This window comes from Bubalus kerabau, chromosome 20 (assembly GCF_029407905.1).
Source record: "Bubalus kerabau isolate K-KA32 ecotype Philippines breed swamp buffalo chromosome 20, PCC_UOA_SB_1v2, whole genome shotgun sequence".
NCBI lineage: Eukaryota > Metazoa > Chordata > Mammalia > Artiodactyla > Bovidae > Bubalus > Bubalus kerabau.
The window spans coordinates 47495884-47513130 of record NC_073643.1 but is presented as its reverse complement, the minus strand read 5'-3'; the positions used below and the strand labels follow the sequence as shown (position 1 = coordinate 47513130).

Below are 17247 nucleotides of genomic sequence, written 5' to 3'. Positions count from 1 at the left end.
CAGGAAGCAAGTGAGTATTGTTAGAGTAGAAGCTTCAGAGACACACAAACCTGATTTCAAATCTCGGCCATCATTTCCCAGTTTATGAACTTGGAGAGCAAACCTGACCTCTCTGAGCCTCAGAGTTCCCGTCCATGAAATGGGAAGATTAGGAATAATTTCCACTCTGGAAAGTTGAGCAAACTCAATGAGATGACGAATATAAAGCACTATCACAAAGCCAGGATCAGGAAACTGTTAAGGGTTTAGTGAACGCCAACTTTTGTGGATAACAATAAATAACATCAACAACAGCAGTAGCTGCTAAGCTCCTGGAGGGCTTAATATGTCCCAGGCACTAAGCCAAGTGCCTCAGACATATCAACTCATTTAATCCCCACAGGAAGCCCACGATAGCAGTGTGATCACCATCACCATGTCACAGACGAGGCCGCTGGCCCAAGGTCACTGGCCAGTGGGGGATCTTGAACTGCACCTCCAGCCATGGGAACCTGGGCTCATTTTTGATTATAAAGTGGGCCATGCAACTGACAAAAAGACAGACCACAAAAGGGCCTGTTTGTGCCACATCCCATCCCGTGGCCTCCCTGAAGCGCCCTGCAGCACCAGGCTCCGCTCTGGGTGGCTACTACTGACGTTCTTCTTTTGTGTCTGAGAAAGACCAGCATTCGATAGGATCCAGCTGCCAGCTCCCCGCAGCCCTCCTCGTGTGTGTGCAGAGCAGCTCCTGGGTCTGGGACTACAGAGCCCTTGCAGCTTCCTTGTTCCAAGCACAGTTACAAACATCTGAGAAAAAGCTGGGATGGAAAACCAAGTGGACCTTTAAAACGTGGACAATGAAAAGGCCCTGTTGGGACACATTTATGGATACCATGCTACACTTTCAAAAGCTAACACTCTTGGACACAGCCCCGTTTCCCTGTTCAAGTCCTATTTTAAAAAACAAATGTACAGTACATAAATCTATTCCCACTGTTAAAAAAAAATAACAGCAAAGAATAAGTATGATGAATAAAATGAGAAAGTTGCTCATCATTCCCCACCTCCACCCTGAACCTGCATCCCTTCCCAGTGGTAACTGCCATCAGTGGATTGGATGTGTCTCTTCCCACGCCTTTTCCTTTGTATTTGAATGTGTATGTACATGCATAAATGTATTCCATTTTGGAAAAATATTCTGTTTCTACATAAATGGTGTCACATTTGTTTGCAGAATACCCTTGTTTGCTTTATTCATTCAACAAAAGTGAAATAGTTTCAGAAATGGTCCCAAGTCCATGCACACACGTGTGTACATCATTTTTCATTAACTACTGAGGTCTTTACCATGGTGTGCTGATCCTGTAAATTATTCAGCCTTGTCCTTCTAATAGACATGTTGGTCGCCATGGCTGGCTGACTCTAAGACAGTCTGCAGTGATCTCTACCTCCTGGTATTCATGCCCCCATATATTTGCCTCACCCTGGGTGTGGCTTGATGATTCATTTCTAACCAAAAGAATAAAGCAAAGGTGATGAGATGTCACTTCTGTGATTAGCTTCAGGAGAGTGTAACTTTGCCTCTTGCTAGTGGATTCTTTCTCTGGCTACCCAAAGAAAGGCTCTTGTGGCAGGGACCTAAGGGCAGCCTCTAACCACCAGCCCACTACGCGAGTTTGGAAGTGAATCCTTCCTCACTGGAGGCTTAGATGACCTTCAAGTTCTGGCCAGCCCCTTAATTGCAGCTGTCCAGGTTCGATGCACGATACTGGATGCTTGGGGCTGGTGCACTGGGACGACCCAGAGGGATGGTATGGGGAGGGAGGAGGGAGGAGGGTTCAGGATGGGGAACACATGTATACCTGTGGCGGATTCATTTTGATATTTGGCAAAACTAATACAATTATGTAAAGTTTAAAAATAAAATTAAATTAAAAAAAAAAAAGACCCAGAAGCAGAGGGCCCACCTGAGCTGCAGAAATCAGCTGCTGCTTTGCAGTAATTTGCTATGTAGCAGGAGATAACCGCAGTATGAAACTGTCTAGTTCTCTCAATGCCCTTGCCAAATCGTTGATCATTTTAATAATATCAGTCTGATAAATCAAAATACTGCCTTTCTTTGATTGCATTTTCCTGATTATTAGGTGAGTTTTTTGGTTTTTTCTTTATAAACCCATTGGCCATGTTTTACCATTGAATTCCCTAGTGGCTCAGGCGGTAAAGCGTCTGCCTACAATGCAGGAGACCCAGGTTCAATCCCTGGGTCAGGAAGTTCCCCTGCAGAAGGAAATGGCAACCCACTCCAGTATTCTTGCCTGGAAAATCCCATGGACGGAGGAGCCTAGTAGGCTACAGTCCATGGGGTCGCAAAGAGTCGGACACGACTGAGCGACTTCACTTCACTTTGGCCACGTTTTTCCTCTTTCTCTAAGACTTAACCTCTCGATATCCTTTGCTTTAATCCTATTTCAACAACTGGAAGTACAGACAAGAATATTACATTTGGAGACACACTGTGGCCATCCTGCCCATTGGTGATGCTGATCGCACCGAGCATTGCCCAGTTTCTCCACTGTTTAGTTACTACTTTGTCCCTTGCAACTAATTTATGGGAAGATTCTCTGAGATCATTCAGGTACCCTGGCCCTTATTAAACTATTCTCATGGATTTACCTGAGACTTAGAATATATTAAATATTTTATAATATCATATCATTTTTCAATATTTATATTTGTAATATTATAAGTAATAACATTATCCACCATTTATTACAATGGATGCAAAAATGATAATTTTCCAATTGTAGCACTCCTTCCACATTTACCAGTCCACATTTAGCCTTTTACAGAAGAATGAAGATCTCTTCTTCTCCCCCATTTATGTATTTATTATTAGTATAGACTCATAATTTGTTTTTCTTCAATGATTTATAATTTATTACTATTTTTTGAAATGGCAACCCACTCCAGTATTCTTGCCTGGAGAATCCCACGGACGGAGGAGCCTGGAAGGCTACAGTCCATGGGGTCGCAAAGAGTCGGACACGACTGAGCGACTTCACTTTCACTATTTTTTGATACCCACGTTTTCCAAGATTTGGCCAATGGGAACCCCTTCAAGTTGGTTATTATTTCCTTGTGATATGCTTGTCTTTTTGTAGTTATTATCATTGTCACTTCTTTATTTTCTGGCACAACAAAATGTTCCAGGCTCATCTTGTGCAAACCTGCTCCAGCCCCAAAAGCAACCATTTCTTTGAGGAGCCCTCTTCCTTTTGGTGGGCAAAGGCACTAGAGATCAAGATCTGGGAACCAGGCATGCTCATTAAAATGGACCCATTTTAAATGCACTTTGATGAATGTATGAACTTTTGTAACTACCACCTCGATCAAGATAGACAGTTTCCTTTGCCCATCAAAGTCTCTGTATCTTGCTCACTTTTATACAACTTCCTCTGTCCAAAGTGTCACTATTTCTTGTCTCCCACCCATTCTGCAAAACCCAATTTTTCTTCCTTCTTAGAATTATGTTCAGTTTCTTCAACCAAGGTTCCTGGTTCTTTCTTCGTTCCCCTGGAACAGAGGGTAAAAGTGCTTGCTCAACACTCAAAGAGGTGTAAGAAAGATGGATTCTCTTACCAACCGCGAGGCCCTGGAAGAGTTTACTCAACCTCTTTCTGACCATTGTCTTCCCATCTGTAAAATGGGGCACTCTCTAACCATTACCATATCCACCACACACAATCATGTTAGCTTAAACCCTGAAGTAGCTCTCGTTCTTTGCCTTTCTGCTCCACAACCAGCCCTCTGGTATCTCTTTCCTGGAAATCTGATCTCTTGGCTCCCACCTTTGGGCCACATAATGTATCCTCTGCAAAGCAATCAAAGTCATCTTAGGAAATGCCACTTAGCTGTATGACCCATCAGATGCTACATGCTCTGGTGGCTTCTCAGGGCCAGAGTGAGGATGGCCTTCCACCCCACGTGGTCTGTAAGGACCTTCTGGGTCTGACCTCTCCTCGCTCACATCACACTTCATTCTCCTGATTTGCTTTCAGTGAGCTCATCCAATTCTCCATACACCATCCTGCTCCCTTTGGCTGGAATACTTACTGTCTCACCTGCTTAATTCCTCTTCATCCTCATGTGGCTACATTCTCAAGAAGCCTCTCCTGATTTCTTCAATGAGGGCACATCCCCCCATTCTTCACTCCTCCAGCTCTGTATCACTTTTTAATACCACTTGCAATAGTTGTACTATCTCACTTGTATTTTGTAATTTTTTTTTTTTTTTTTTTTTTTTTGGCCATGCCACACGACATGTGGGATCTTAGTTCCCCCACCAGGGATCAAACCTGCATTGGAATCGCAGTGTCTTAACCAGTGTCTTAACTGGACATCTGGAGAAGTCCCTGTAATATTTTTAATGAGTGTCAGTCTCATTGAATCTAATCTCAGAGCAGTGGGCACTGTACCCCTCCTAGGACTGACATTCAGTGGGTATTAGTTGAAGAAATGAATACACTGTAGGATTGGTGTCAGGGTGAAATGAGGTAATGCTGTGTGAGGGAGAGCTTTTTATACGTAATTCTGTCACTCTGCTTACCATTTTCTATTGTGAATTCTTATTTAGATGTCTGTCTTCTCTACCTTTCCAAAAATGCCTTGAAGGTGGGGACTACGCACAGCCTTTTTGTTTCTCCAACGTCTGGGACAGCGTCCATGCTGGGTAAGGGCCCAGTAAGTGTGTGGTGAGTCAATGAAAACTTAAATGGATGAATGAAATTATCTCACCTCCAGATGCTTCCATTTCCCCATGTGAAAAGGAGAAAATCTGAGTATCCAACTCATGGGCTAGTCTTGAAGGTTTAGCCGGATTAATGTTTGCAAAATGCTTAGAATAGTCTCTGGCAAATCATTTAAGTTCTCTGAGTTTTAATTGAATATATACAAATATGCAACACGCTAGGCAATTGTAAGGAATTGAGTTATTAGCTTCATCACTGAATGTAGGGTAGAAGAGAGTTGTCGAGGGGTCATTTCACTCCACATGAACATAAGACATCATCTGTGTCTGCTTTAGAAAACAAAGTGCTCATCAATCTCTGTTTTAAGTTCACATAACATTTTTCCTAATCACCTTTTATGCATTTTTAAGATCAGTTATAAACTGTGAGATAAAATGGATTTTTCTTAAATTGCTCTCTACCGTTCTTTAAAGCCTTTACTTGGCACTCTTGCTCATCTAACCAAAGCAAAATTGGATTGTGCAATATTCAAAACAAACCAGATCAGAAAAAGGTCAATTTGGACCTTTTTTCCCAATTATTCATGATTGTTATTTCTAACCATGTGTGTGGATTTTTAAAAATTCCTCCCTAAAGAACTCCACACCCCTAATACATTCTCTTCTTAAAACCTCAACTTACTTGAAAAGAAAACCCTGTTGATTTTTGGACTTCTAATAGAAATCTGGCAGATACCATCAGTTCAATTCAGTTCAGTCTCTCAGTCGTGTCCGACTCTTTGCAACCCCATGAATTGCAGCATACCAGGCCTCCGTGTCCATCACCAGCTCCTGGAGTTCACTCAAATTCATGTCCATTGAGTCGGTGATGCCATCCAGCCATCTCATCCTCTGTTGTCCCCTTCTCCTCCTGCCCCCAATCCCTCCCAGCATCAGAGTCTTTTCCAATGAGTCAAGTCTTCACATGAGGTGGCCAAAGTACTGGAGTTTCAGCTTTAGCATCAGTCCTTCCAAAGAACACCCAGGACTGATCTCCTTTAGAATGGACTGGTTGGATCTCCTTGCAGTCCAAGGGACTCTCAAGAGTCTTCTCCAACACCACAGTTCAAAAGCATCAATTCTTCAGTGCTCAGCCTTCTTCACAGTCCAACTCTCACATCCATACATGACCACTGGAAAAACCATAGCCTTGACTAGACAGACCTTTGTTGGCAAAGTAATGTCTCTACTTTTGAATATGCTATCTAGGTTGGTCATAACTTTCCTTCCAAGGAGTAAGTGTCTTTTAATTTCATAGCTACAATCACCATCTGCAGTGATTTTGGAGCCCAGAAAAATAAAGTCTGACACTGTTTCCACTGTTTCCCCATCTATTTCCCATGAAGTGATGGGACCGGATGCCATGATCTTCGTTTTCTGAATGTTGAGCTTTAAGCCAACTTTTTCACTCTCCTCTTTCACTTTCATCAAGAGGCTTTTGAGTTCCTCTTCACTTTCTGCCATAAGGGTGGTGTCATCTGCATATCTGAGGTTATTGATATTTCTCCCGGCAATCTTGATTCCAGCTTGTGCTTCTTCCAGCCCAGCGTTTCTCATGATGTACTCCGCATAGAAGTTAAGTAAGCAGGGTGACAATATACAGCCTTGATGTACTCCTTTTCCTATTTGGAACCAGTCTGTTGTTCCATGTCCAGTTCCAACTGTTGCTTCCTGACCTGCATATAGGTTTCTCAAGAGGCAGGTCAGGTGGTCTGGTATTCCCATCTCTTTCAGAATTTTCCACAGTTTCTTGTGATCCACACAGTCAAAGGCTTTGGCATAGTCAATAAAGAAGAAATAGATGTTTTTCTGGAACTCTCTTCCTTTGTCCATGATCCAGCGAATGCTGGCAATTTGATCTCTGGTTCCTCTGCCTTTTCCAAAACCAGCTTGAACATCTGAAAGTTCACGGTTCACGTATTGCTGAAGCCTGGCTTGGAGAATTTTGAGCATTATTTTACTAGTGTGTGAGATGAGTGCAATTGTGCGGTAGTTTGAGCATTCTTTGGCATTGCCTTTCTTTGGGATTGGAATGAAAACTGACCTTTTCCAGTCCTGTGGCCACTGCTGAGTTTTCCAAATTTGCTGGCGTATTGAGTGCAGCACTTTCACAGCATCATCTTTACCATATTTTCCCAACAAATCCATGAACAATTTCGTTGCACCATATTATGGTCATTTTGCACCATAATAGCCAGGCTGCCTGAGTCCCTTGCATCTAAGAGGCTTGCCTGTGAAGATACGGTGCTCTTGAGTGAGTCATGGTTAGGACAATAAGACCCTTCCAGAAACTATATCCTTAAGGTAACCTTTCCAGCTCTGAAAGAGAAACCAAAAAATGGCAGCTGCCTCTTTAATACTCAGTTCTTACTCACGAAATTCATGACATTTTTCATTTAAACATTGTTGGTGTGAATCTCCTTTAGGAAATTGAATCATGTTTTGTATTTCTTACATCCCAGAATATAATCCTTTTGTCTTCAGCAGTACATAGGGCAGTATCTTGGGCTTTTTCTGAATGTCTTGTCAAAGCACAAAACCTTTTCTTTAGGGCCAGCATTCATCAGCTGTGCCTGTCTTTTACTCTGACTGAAAAGGAAAATGGTCCAGTCTTCCAACTGGCTATTCTCTGGTTGCCTTAATTCATGGAAAGCCAAGAAGGGAAAAATTGGTAGGTTCAACAGTGTTGGACAAGGATAAACAGAATCATATCACATTAACTGTAATTTACAACATTTCAACACATCCCTGCTTCTGCCAAAGCCAGCAAGGTCAGCCCCCACTGGAAAAAAGGGAGAATGGGGGTGGGGTTGAGAGGTGGAATAGGAAATTCAAATTTCTATTTTCTAAGTTGGAGTTTGAGAATTGGAGACCCATCAGCACTTTCTTGAATGTTTTGCTCATTCATGCTATAAAAATAAATATCACAAAATATTTTCTGGACTCGGCCTCGTCTGTTGCTAAAACCAAAGCCAGCATGCTTCCAAACACACTCATGAGGCTAGTTTCACAAGGACGGACATTGTCAGGCTGGCAGGCGGCCACTGGAGGAGTTATTGAAATTCATTTCAAAATGATGAACTCTGCGTGAAAATACCCATTGATGAGCATTCAAAAGGGTGAAGAATTTCATAGGAAGATGACAGCAATGACAACTGCTATGACCGACCAGGGCTGCCTGGAGCTGATTACCCCCAAACACACACGCACTCCCAAAGAGCTTTGCTGGAGAGGCTTCTGAAGGCTGGGACTGTTTGTGTTCAGATGGAATCTCTGTATGTGAAGCTATTTATTACAGGCTGAGTAAACGAACACATGCAACAGGGGGTTGGTGGAATTTGTAGGTAAAATATCCATAGTGGGGTAGACATCATGGATTCCAACCACCAGGCTCAGACTGGAGGCCGGGGCTTAGGGGACCCCCATTCCTAACATGAATGCTCCCCAACATGTGCCTTGAAAGAACATCTGGAAGTTATGTTCTCTCTGGATAACCCCAGGAAACACTGGTACCATTTTTTTCAGCACATGACCTAGGAACAAGTTTTCTAGCTAAAACTATTGCTATGTAAGACTATACGATTTAACAGCTTAACCCTAAATATTATACTTTTCTTTTTGAAAACAGTCTTTTTCTCAGACAAGATTAAAGGCATCTCTATGAGAGCAAGGACTTGATCTTATTCATGGCTGCCTTTCTAGGACCTAAATAAGCATGGTCAGAAACAGCAGGTAGTCAAAATGCATGTGCCTGGTCACTTTGGAGTTTCTCCAGCAAATTCCCTTGCTACTTTTGACTCTGTTAGTAAGACTGGCAGCACCATCGATTTTAAAAGGAGATCCTGGGAGAGGGGATGCGTTACACAGCAGTTAGGTGTGTGCGTGCGCGCTCAGTCGTGTCCGACTCTTTGCAGCCCCATGGGCTGTAGCTCCTCTGTCCATGGGATTTCCAAGCCAGAATACTGGAGGATGTTACATTTCTCACTCCAGGGGATCTTCCTGATGCGGTGATCAAACCCACGACTCCTCTGTCTTCTACATTGCAGGTGGGTTCTTTACCCCTGAGCCATCAGGAAAGCCCTACCATAGCAGTTAAGAAAAGTCTATTTCACAATGTCATTTCATCCTCTGTGTTGGAAGGAAAGCACCATCACAGCACTTTAGAGATGGTCATTTCTAGGCATTTCTTAGGTCTGCCTCTGTCAAACACCAGCAATTGGTAGAAGCAAAGTTTGAGAATCGTGTAACCTATTCTGACATTCCTAAGAACCAATGTTTAAAACGCAAGTCAAAGACAGAAATATAGATCAATGGAACAAAATAGAAAGTCCAGAGATAAATCCATGCACCTATGGACACCTTATCTTTGACAAAGTAGGCAAGAATATACAATGGAGAAAAGACAATCTCTTTAACCAGTGGTGCTGGGAAAACTGGTCAACCACTTTAAAAGAATGAAACTAGAACACTTTCTAACACCATACACAAAAATAAACTCAAAATGGAATTAAAGATCTAAACGTAAAACCAGAAACTATAAAATTCCTAGAGGACAACATAGGCAAAACACTCTCCCAACATAAATCACAGCAGGATCCTCTATGACCCACCTCCCAGAATATTGGAAATAAAAGCAAAAATAAACAAATGGGACCTAATTAAAATTAAAAGCTTCTGCACAACAAAGGAAACTATAAGCAAGGTGAAAAGACAGCCTTCAGAGTGGGAGAAAATAATAGCAAATGAAGCAACTGACAAAGAATTAATCTCAAAAATATATAAGCAACTCCTGCAGCTCAATTCCAGAAAAATAAATGACCCAATCAAAAAATGGGCCAAAGAACTAAATAGACATTTCTCCAAAGAAGACATACAGATGGCTAACAAACACATGAAAAGATGCTCAACATCACTCATTATCAGAGAAATGCAAATCAAAACCACTATGAAGTACCATTTCATTCCAGTCAGAATGGCTGCTATCCAAAAATCTAAAAACAATAAATGCTGGAGAGGGTGCGGGGAAAAGGGAACTCTGTTACACTGTTGGTGGGAATGCAAACTAGTACAGCCACTATGGAGAACAGTGTGGAGATTCCTTAAAAAACTGGAAATAGAACTGCCATATGACCCAGCAATCCCACTGCTGGGCATACACACCGAGGAAACCAGAAGGGAAAGAGACACATGTACCCCAATGTTCATTGCAGCACTGTTTATAATAGCCAGGACATGGAAGCAACCTAGATGTCCATCAGCAGATGAATGGATAAGAAAGCTGTGGTACATATACACAAGGAGTATTACTCAGCCATTAAAAAGAATACATTTGAATCAGTTCTAATGAGGTGGATGAAACTGGAGCCTATTATACAGTGAAGCAAGCCAGAAAGAAAAACACCAATACAGTATACTAACACATATATATGGAATTTAGAAAGATCGTAATGATAACCCTGTATGCAAGACAGCAAAAGAGACACAAATGTATAGAACAGTCTTTTGGACTCTGTCAGAGAGGGTGAGGGTGGGATGATTTGGGAGAATGGCATTGAAACATGTATAATATCATATGTGAAATGAATCGCCAGTCCAGGTTCGATGCAGAATACAGGATGCTTAGGGCTGGTGCACCGGGATGACCCAGAGGGGTGGTATGGGGAGGGAGGTGGAAGGGGGGTTCAGGATGGGGAACATGTGTACACCCATGGTGGATTCATGTTGATGTATGGCAAAGCCAATGCAATATTGTAAAGTAAAAAAATTAAAAAAAAATAAAATAAAACACAAGTCAGAGTAGGGACCTGATCCTCAGCTTGACTAGCAAATTTCAGTGAATGACCACAGAATCAAGGTGCTACATGGAGTGATTCTGCATTGCTGTTTATGTCCTGTGTCTGTGCATGGAGTTTCTGCATTCTCAAACCAACTCCAGTAACTGGTGACAGCTCCATTCCAAATTAGTGACATTAGAATCCACAGGTTATTTTGAGAAGCTTAACCTTTCATAGGGCGAAGGCAATGGCACCCGACCCCAATACTGTTGCCCGGAAAATCCCATGGATGGAGGAGCCTGGTAGGCTGCAGCCCATGGGGTTGCTAAGAGTCAGACACGACTGAGCGACTTCACTTTCACTTTCCACTTTCATGCATTGGAGAAGGAAATGGCAACCCACTCCAGCGTTCTTGCCTGGAGAATCCCATGGACGGAGAAGCCTGGTAGGCTGCAGTCCATGGGGTCGCACAGAGTCGGACGCGACTGAAGTGACTTAGCAGCAGCAGTAGCAGCAGCAACCTTTCATAATGTGTAAACCAACCTTCTAATTAAAAGTAAAACAGCATAGTACTGCCTAGAAAGAATGAACTTACTTGGTTCATATAAATGGATGTAAAACAATTGTTTTTGTTCAGTTAAACATTCATCCACTCTGCATCAATCTATACATCCATTCAACTAAGAAATATTTATTGAGTGTTTTCTGTGTTCCAGGCACTGGTTTACCTGGTTGGAATTCAGCAATGAACCATACCAAGTGTGTATGGAACCCATATTCCAGTGCAGAAGACAGATTAAACACAATTAATGAATTTATAAGTAATATGAGATATTGCCAGTGCTGTGAAGACATTTTACTCAAGATAAGTTGACAAGGGATAGCACAGTGGAGGTAAGATGGGATATTAAATGGGATGGTCACAACCACCTCTCTGAGGAGATGACAGGTGAATTGAGATGAAATGAAAGAGTGTGTTGTGTAAGGATCTGGAAGAGGGGCTTTCTAGGCAAAGTGATCAGCAAGTTCCAGGACCCAGAGACAAGAATGAACTAGATACTTTCCAAACACGGTGAGGGCCACTGTGGCTGGAGCAGTGGGCAAGGGGACAAGTATGAACAAGGAGATTCATGAGGGGGGAAGGGCCAGATCACCAAGGGCCTCTGAGATCATACTGAGAATTCTATAATATATTCCAAGTGTGAGAGATAGCCTTTGAATTATTTTGTTTCTTAATGAGGTAATGATTTGATCTGATTTTTTTAATGACTCTGTTATGAGAGGAGCAAAATCTGTGTGCCCTGTTGCAGTAGAAGGCAGAGTCTGGAGATGGAGGAGGAAAAGGAAAAAAGGGAAAAGCAGACAGATCCATTAGGAAGTGACTAAGTAGCACCCTTGAAAGAAGTGACAGGCTCTTAGGTCAGAGAAGTAGTAGAAGGGATGTGAGAAGCTGTCAGATTAGGACATATTTTAAGATAGTGGGAATAGAACTTTTCAGGTGGAAAAGATATAAATATGAGGAAAAGAGAAATTGGGGACAACTTCTAATATTTTCACCATGACCACTGAGGTGCACTTACTGAGATGAAAGGATGGGAAAAGGAGCAGATTTGAAGGGGAAACCAGGAGTTCCTTTGGGGCATATGAATTTGAAATACTCCTTACACATCCAAATAGAGATGCTGAATAGTCAGATGGAAGCGAGACAAATACTCGTCATTTGTTACTGAGGAGTTAAAAGTCAAAATTCCAGAAGAAAGCACTGAGTTAAATGTGGTACTCTTAGCCTTTAAACTTTGAAAAGTACTTCATTTTTTTTCTCTGAAAAAGTAATTTCTTACTAACATGACTGCTTGAACATATCTAGATTTCTACATTTCATAATCACGGAATAAAAATGTTGTAAAAGTATCTGTGGGGCTTCCCTAGTGGCCCAGTGATTGAGAATCTGCCTTGCAGTGCAGGGGACACCAGTTGAATCTCTGGTCTGGGAAGATCGCACCTGCTGTGGGGTGGCTAGGCCCATGTGCCACGACTACCGAGCCTGCGTTCTAGAGCCCGGGAGCGGCAACTGTTGAGCCCACGTGCAGCAACTACCGAGGCCCGTGCACCCTAGAGCCTGTTCTCTGTGACAAAGAAGCCACTAGACTGAGAGGCCATGTGCTGTAGCTGGAGAGTAGCCCCGGCCCTCCACAACTAGAAAAAGCCTGCACACAGCAGTGAAGACCCAGCACAGCCAAAAATTAAAAAAAAAAAAAAAAAAAGTGTATGTCAAACATTTGCCAAAATAGACCATATGCTAGACCAATCAGCAAATCTCAATGAATTTTAAAGGAGTATATATGTTTTTCAACTCAGTAGAATCAAAGTAGAAATCAATAATAGAAAAATAACTAGAAAATAATTTGAAATGCTTAGAAATTAAATAACCTACTTCTATATAATCTATGAGTTGAAGTAACTAAATGGAAAATATGAAATTTTTTGAACTGTACAAAAATGAGATATGACGTATCAAAATGTGTGGGATGCAGCTCGAGCAGTATTTAGAGGCAAATTTGTAGCTTTAAATACATATATGAGAATACATATATTCTTTTCTTTTATATGTATTTATACATATAAATACATATATGCTTTTCAATATGCTGTCTAGGTTGGTCATAGCTTTTCTTCCCAGGAGCAAGCATCTTTTAATTTCATGGCTGCAGTCACCATCTGCAGTGATTTTGGAGCCCAAAAGAATACTCTCACTGTTTCCATTGTTTCCTCATCTATTTGCCATGAAGTGATGGGACCAGATGCCGTGATCTTCGTTTTCTGAATGTTGAGCTTTAAGCCAACTTTTTCACTCTCCACTTTCACTTTCATCAAGAGGCTTTTGAGTTCCTCTTCACTTTCTGCCATAAGGGTGGTGTCATCTGCATATCTGAGGATATTGATATTTCTCCCAGCCATCTTGATTCCAGCTTGTGCTTCATCCAGTCCAGCATTTCTCATGATGTACTCTGCATATAAGTCAAATAAGCAGGGTGACAATATACAACCTTGACATCCTCCTTTCCTGATTTGGAACAAGTTTGTTGTTCTGTGTCCAGTTCAAACTGTTGCTTCTTGACCTGCATGTGGATTTCTGAGGAGGTAGGTCAAGTGGTCTGTTATTTCCATCTCTGTAAGAATTTTCCAGTTTGTTGTGATCCACACATCTTTATGCAATTAATTAAACATCTTAGATGAAATGGGTACATCCTCTATAAAACACAACTTATTAAAACTAACACAAGAGAAAAAAAACAGTCTGTAAAGATGCAAGGATGGGTTCAATGATGTGTAGAATAACTCTTTTAATTGACTATTGAATAAAGCTATAATTAGAAGCAAAAAAAAAAAACTAACAAGAAAAAATAAGTTGTTTAAAATGAAATCTTTTCATTTTCAAACTAAAGACCTCCCTCCCACACACACACAAAGTAAACCCCAATCACAAATGGTTTCGTTGGTGAAGTCTTCTAAACATTTAAGAAGAAATAATAGCAATCTTACCTAAACTCTTTCAGAGTTTAAAGAAAGGGAAAATGTTTAAATGCATTCTGTGAGGTCAACATAACCGTGACACCAAAACACTACAAAGCCACTACAAGAAAAGAAAACTTGCAGCCAGTCTTTCTCATAAAGAAAAAATGATTATTATTTCTTTAAAAAAGCAAAATTTTTCTAAGAAATTTCATGGGTTCCTATCTATTTTGTTCAGTTACACTAATTTGTTAGTACATATAATGACTCTAAGAAATATTTCAGTTTTTTAAACTGAATAAAAAGAAGGTGTCTACAATTTACCCAGTTCCACCAAAGAATATATTTGTGACCCTAGAACAAAATTAACCATAATTCCTCTTTGTAGAACAAACCTATCTTTTGGTCTATTTAAAGAAAAGAATTAAAATTAAGAGAGTAAAATGACATCAGCCCAGCTCAAAACTTACTTGCATGACAGGTCTCTGCTAACATAAATGATGATAATAGTGAGATCATTCCCAGTTGTATCCTTTTTTTGGCTGTGCTGGGACGTTGTTGTTGCATGCGGGCTTTCTCTAGCTGTGGCAGGCGGGGGCTACTCACCAGCTGCAGCGCGCGGGTGTCTCATTGCAGCGGCCTCTCTTGTTGGGGAGCAGGGGCTCTGAGCACTCAGGCTTTAGAAGTTGCAGCACGTGGGCTCAGCAGTTGTGGCACATGAGCTTAGTTGCCCTGAGACATGTGGAATCTACTGGGACCAGAGTTTGAACCCGTGTCCCCTGCATCAGAATCCAGACTCTTAACCACTGGACCCCCAGGGAAGTACCCCCTCGTTGTATCCTCGTGATAAGTTTAAGGTAAAAGCAAGCATACACTTTCATCGAGGCATACTTGTACCATTAGGCAACAAATCATAGTGATAAAGAGCTGTGATGTTTTTAAACAACAACGAGTAACACATCACCTCAAGTTATTTTTATATACTATTTTTTAAAAAGATTGTAGTTTGCTATTTCCTTGCCTGTAAAAGTTATGATATTTCTGTGTGCCATTTTATTAATTTCAGAGCCTCTAAATTGTGTTGACTTTGATTTGGCCATTTTGGAACACAGACCAGTCAAGCTAATCTATTAGCATTGTGGCTAAGTCATCAGTTTGGGCTGATTTAGTTTATTGAATTGACTGGATGCCTCATAGGTGCTTACAAACAAGTTGATGGCAACGGTAAAGGCACTGAGGCCTAAACATGAGCATCACCTGTAAACTTGTTAGAAAGGCATGCTCTCTCGTTCACACCCATCAGATCAGAAACCAAGTCAGAAACAGTGATTTGGGCTCTACCTAACAACTGTTACTCTGTCTTTGCAGGGGTATAAATACAATTGTTTATAGACTTGGGCATAAACTCGAAACACATTGGCTTTAACTCTACTTTCTCACTTAAGAACAGTTATCAGAACCTATACTGGAAGAATAAGGGTCATAAAAAGGCTGGGCTCTGGGTTTAGCTGGGAAATATTGGTAAAGTCTCTATACCTTTCTGTGCCTCAATTTTCTTATCTGTTAAAAGGGAAATAAGAACTGCTCCTGCCTCATGGGGTTGTGAGGATTAAATGGAAGAAAATATATACAGAACATTCTTAGGATAGGGCATGGCACATAGTCCTAAATAAATGTTATCAATTATTATTAGCATTGATACCATTAAATCGAAGTAAACTATTTATAAATTTCATTTTACAACTGATATGTCAGATGGAACCCTTTTGATAGCAAGTGACAGAATCTCAGAGCTAGATTGGGCAAAAAGGAGAGAAATTACTTGTCTGTGGAACAAATTATGGAAAAGATATCATGAATTGGCATCAAGAATGATAGCAACCAGGGACTCAAATGCACTCAGGACCCTTATTCTCTCTCCGCCTTCTGCATCACCTGTGTTCTCTTAGCCAACAAGATTGACCAATTCATTGGTCAGGGAACACAGTCACCAAGTGTTTCTACTTGTACAGCCTCACCACTTTGCAACCAGAGAGATAATTCGCTGTCCTGAAGCACTCCACGGATGGGCAAGGCCCAGCCTGCGTCGTTGCCTTCCTTGGGACAAGTTTCTCTGGCCAGAGGAGGGCTGCTTCCCACTCTCCCACCACACTCGGCAGCGGCACTAGTCCACCACAAGCCTTGCTGAGGATTTGTATCCCTTGAAGGTAAGCCCTGAGCAGTCTTCTTGAGCCCTCTGGCCGGAGGGAAGTAACCAACCATTTCATTCCCTCTTCCTGTTGTTGCTGTCGCCCTGACCGTTTCACAGCCTGGTTCTTGATGAGTGTCCCATCTTTTAGAGCTTTTGTTGGGTTTGACCCCAGGCTGAACACAGGACGTGTGTTTATTTTACCTGACAAAGTACCCATGGCTGAAAGGTTTGGCGCTCTGGCGTACTGTACTTGCTCCCCCTCCAGATGGGGCTGTAATTATAATTTAACTGTCTGGGCCCAACTTAAGGTGAGGAAAAGATATATTAGGTTTGCACACATGTTATTCTCCTACCCCCACTCACCTCCACATTTCATATGCAGCCACCTTTCGGGGGGAGGTGTGCGTGTATGTGTGTGTGTACACACAGTCGCGTTACAATTCTCATTTTGCAAAGTTTATGCAAAAACCAAACACCTGGGTTCAGAGTTTCCTAAAGGAGTCATCTGAAGTAGGTGCTTTATGCCAAAATGTCACAAAGATTTATGTGCTTTCATTTGTGCATTAAATTGAGGACAGGTGGGAGAATGCTCAAGCCTGAGAAAAGCTGAGAGCTCGTTTCTCCCTGAGAAGAGAGATGGCTGTTAGGACTACTGCTGGTTCAGATACAATAGATATAGACTTTGTGTTTTTTGTTTTTTTTTTTTTAAAAAAAGGGGGCAGGTCTTGTGTTTGAAAAGCAATATTTCAGCAGTCAAATCATTACCCCTGCGATCATGTTTCTCACAAATGGGAACCCTGGACTGGGATCCCAAGGTGAGTCCTGCCCCCAGTTCAAACAGAGCGGGCAGTAACCTCCCCGAACAGTCAGGAAAATGGCCCAGCCTCCATTCAAGCTCGCAGAGAAAGGGTCTCTGGAATTGAGGGAAATGGCATCCTCAACACATTCCATTTTAATGGCTTGCAACAGAGTCGGTTACACATATGTAACCACTCATTTTTTAA

At 41.6% G+C, this 17247-nt stretch overlaps 1 long non-coding RNA gene across 1 annotated transcript; it reads right to left on the bottom strand.

Moving 5' to 3' along the window:
- Positions 1–420: 420 nt before the first annotated feature.
- Positions 421–14651, bottom strand: LOC129635591 (uncharacterized). The gene is made up of 2 exons (XR_008706374.1): positions 14523–14651; positions 421–797 (listed from the first exon to the last, which is right to left on the bottom strand). It is a non-coding gene; the product is annotated as an uncharacterized LOC129635591 (long non-coding RNA).
- Between the last annotated feature and the right edge of the window lie 2596 nt (positions 14652–17247).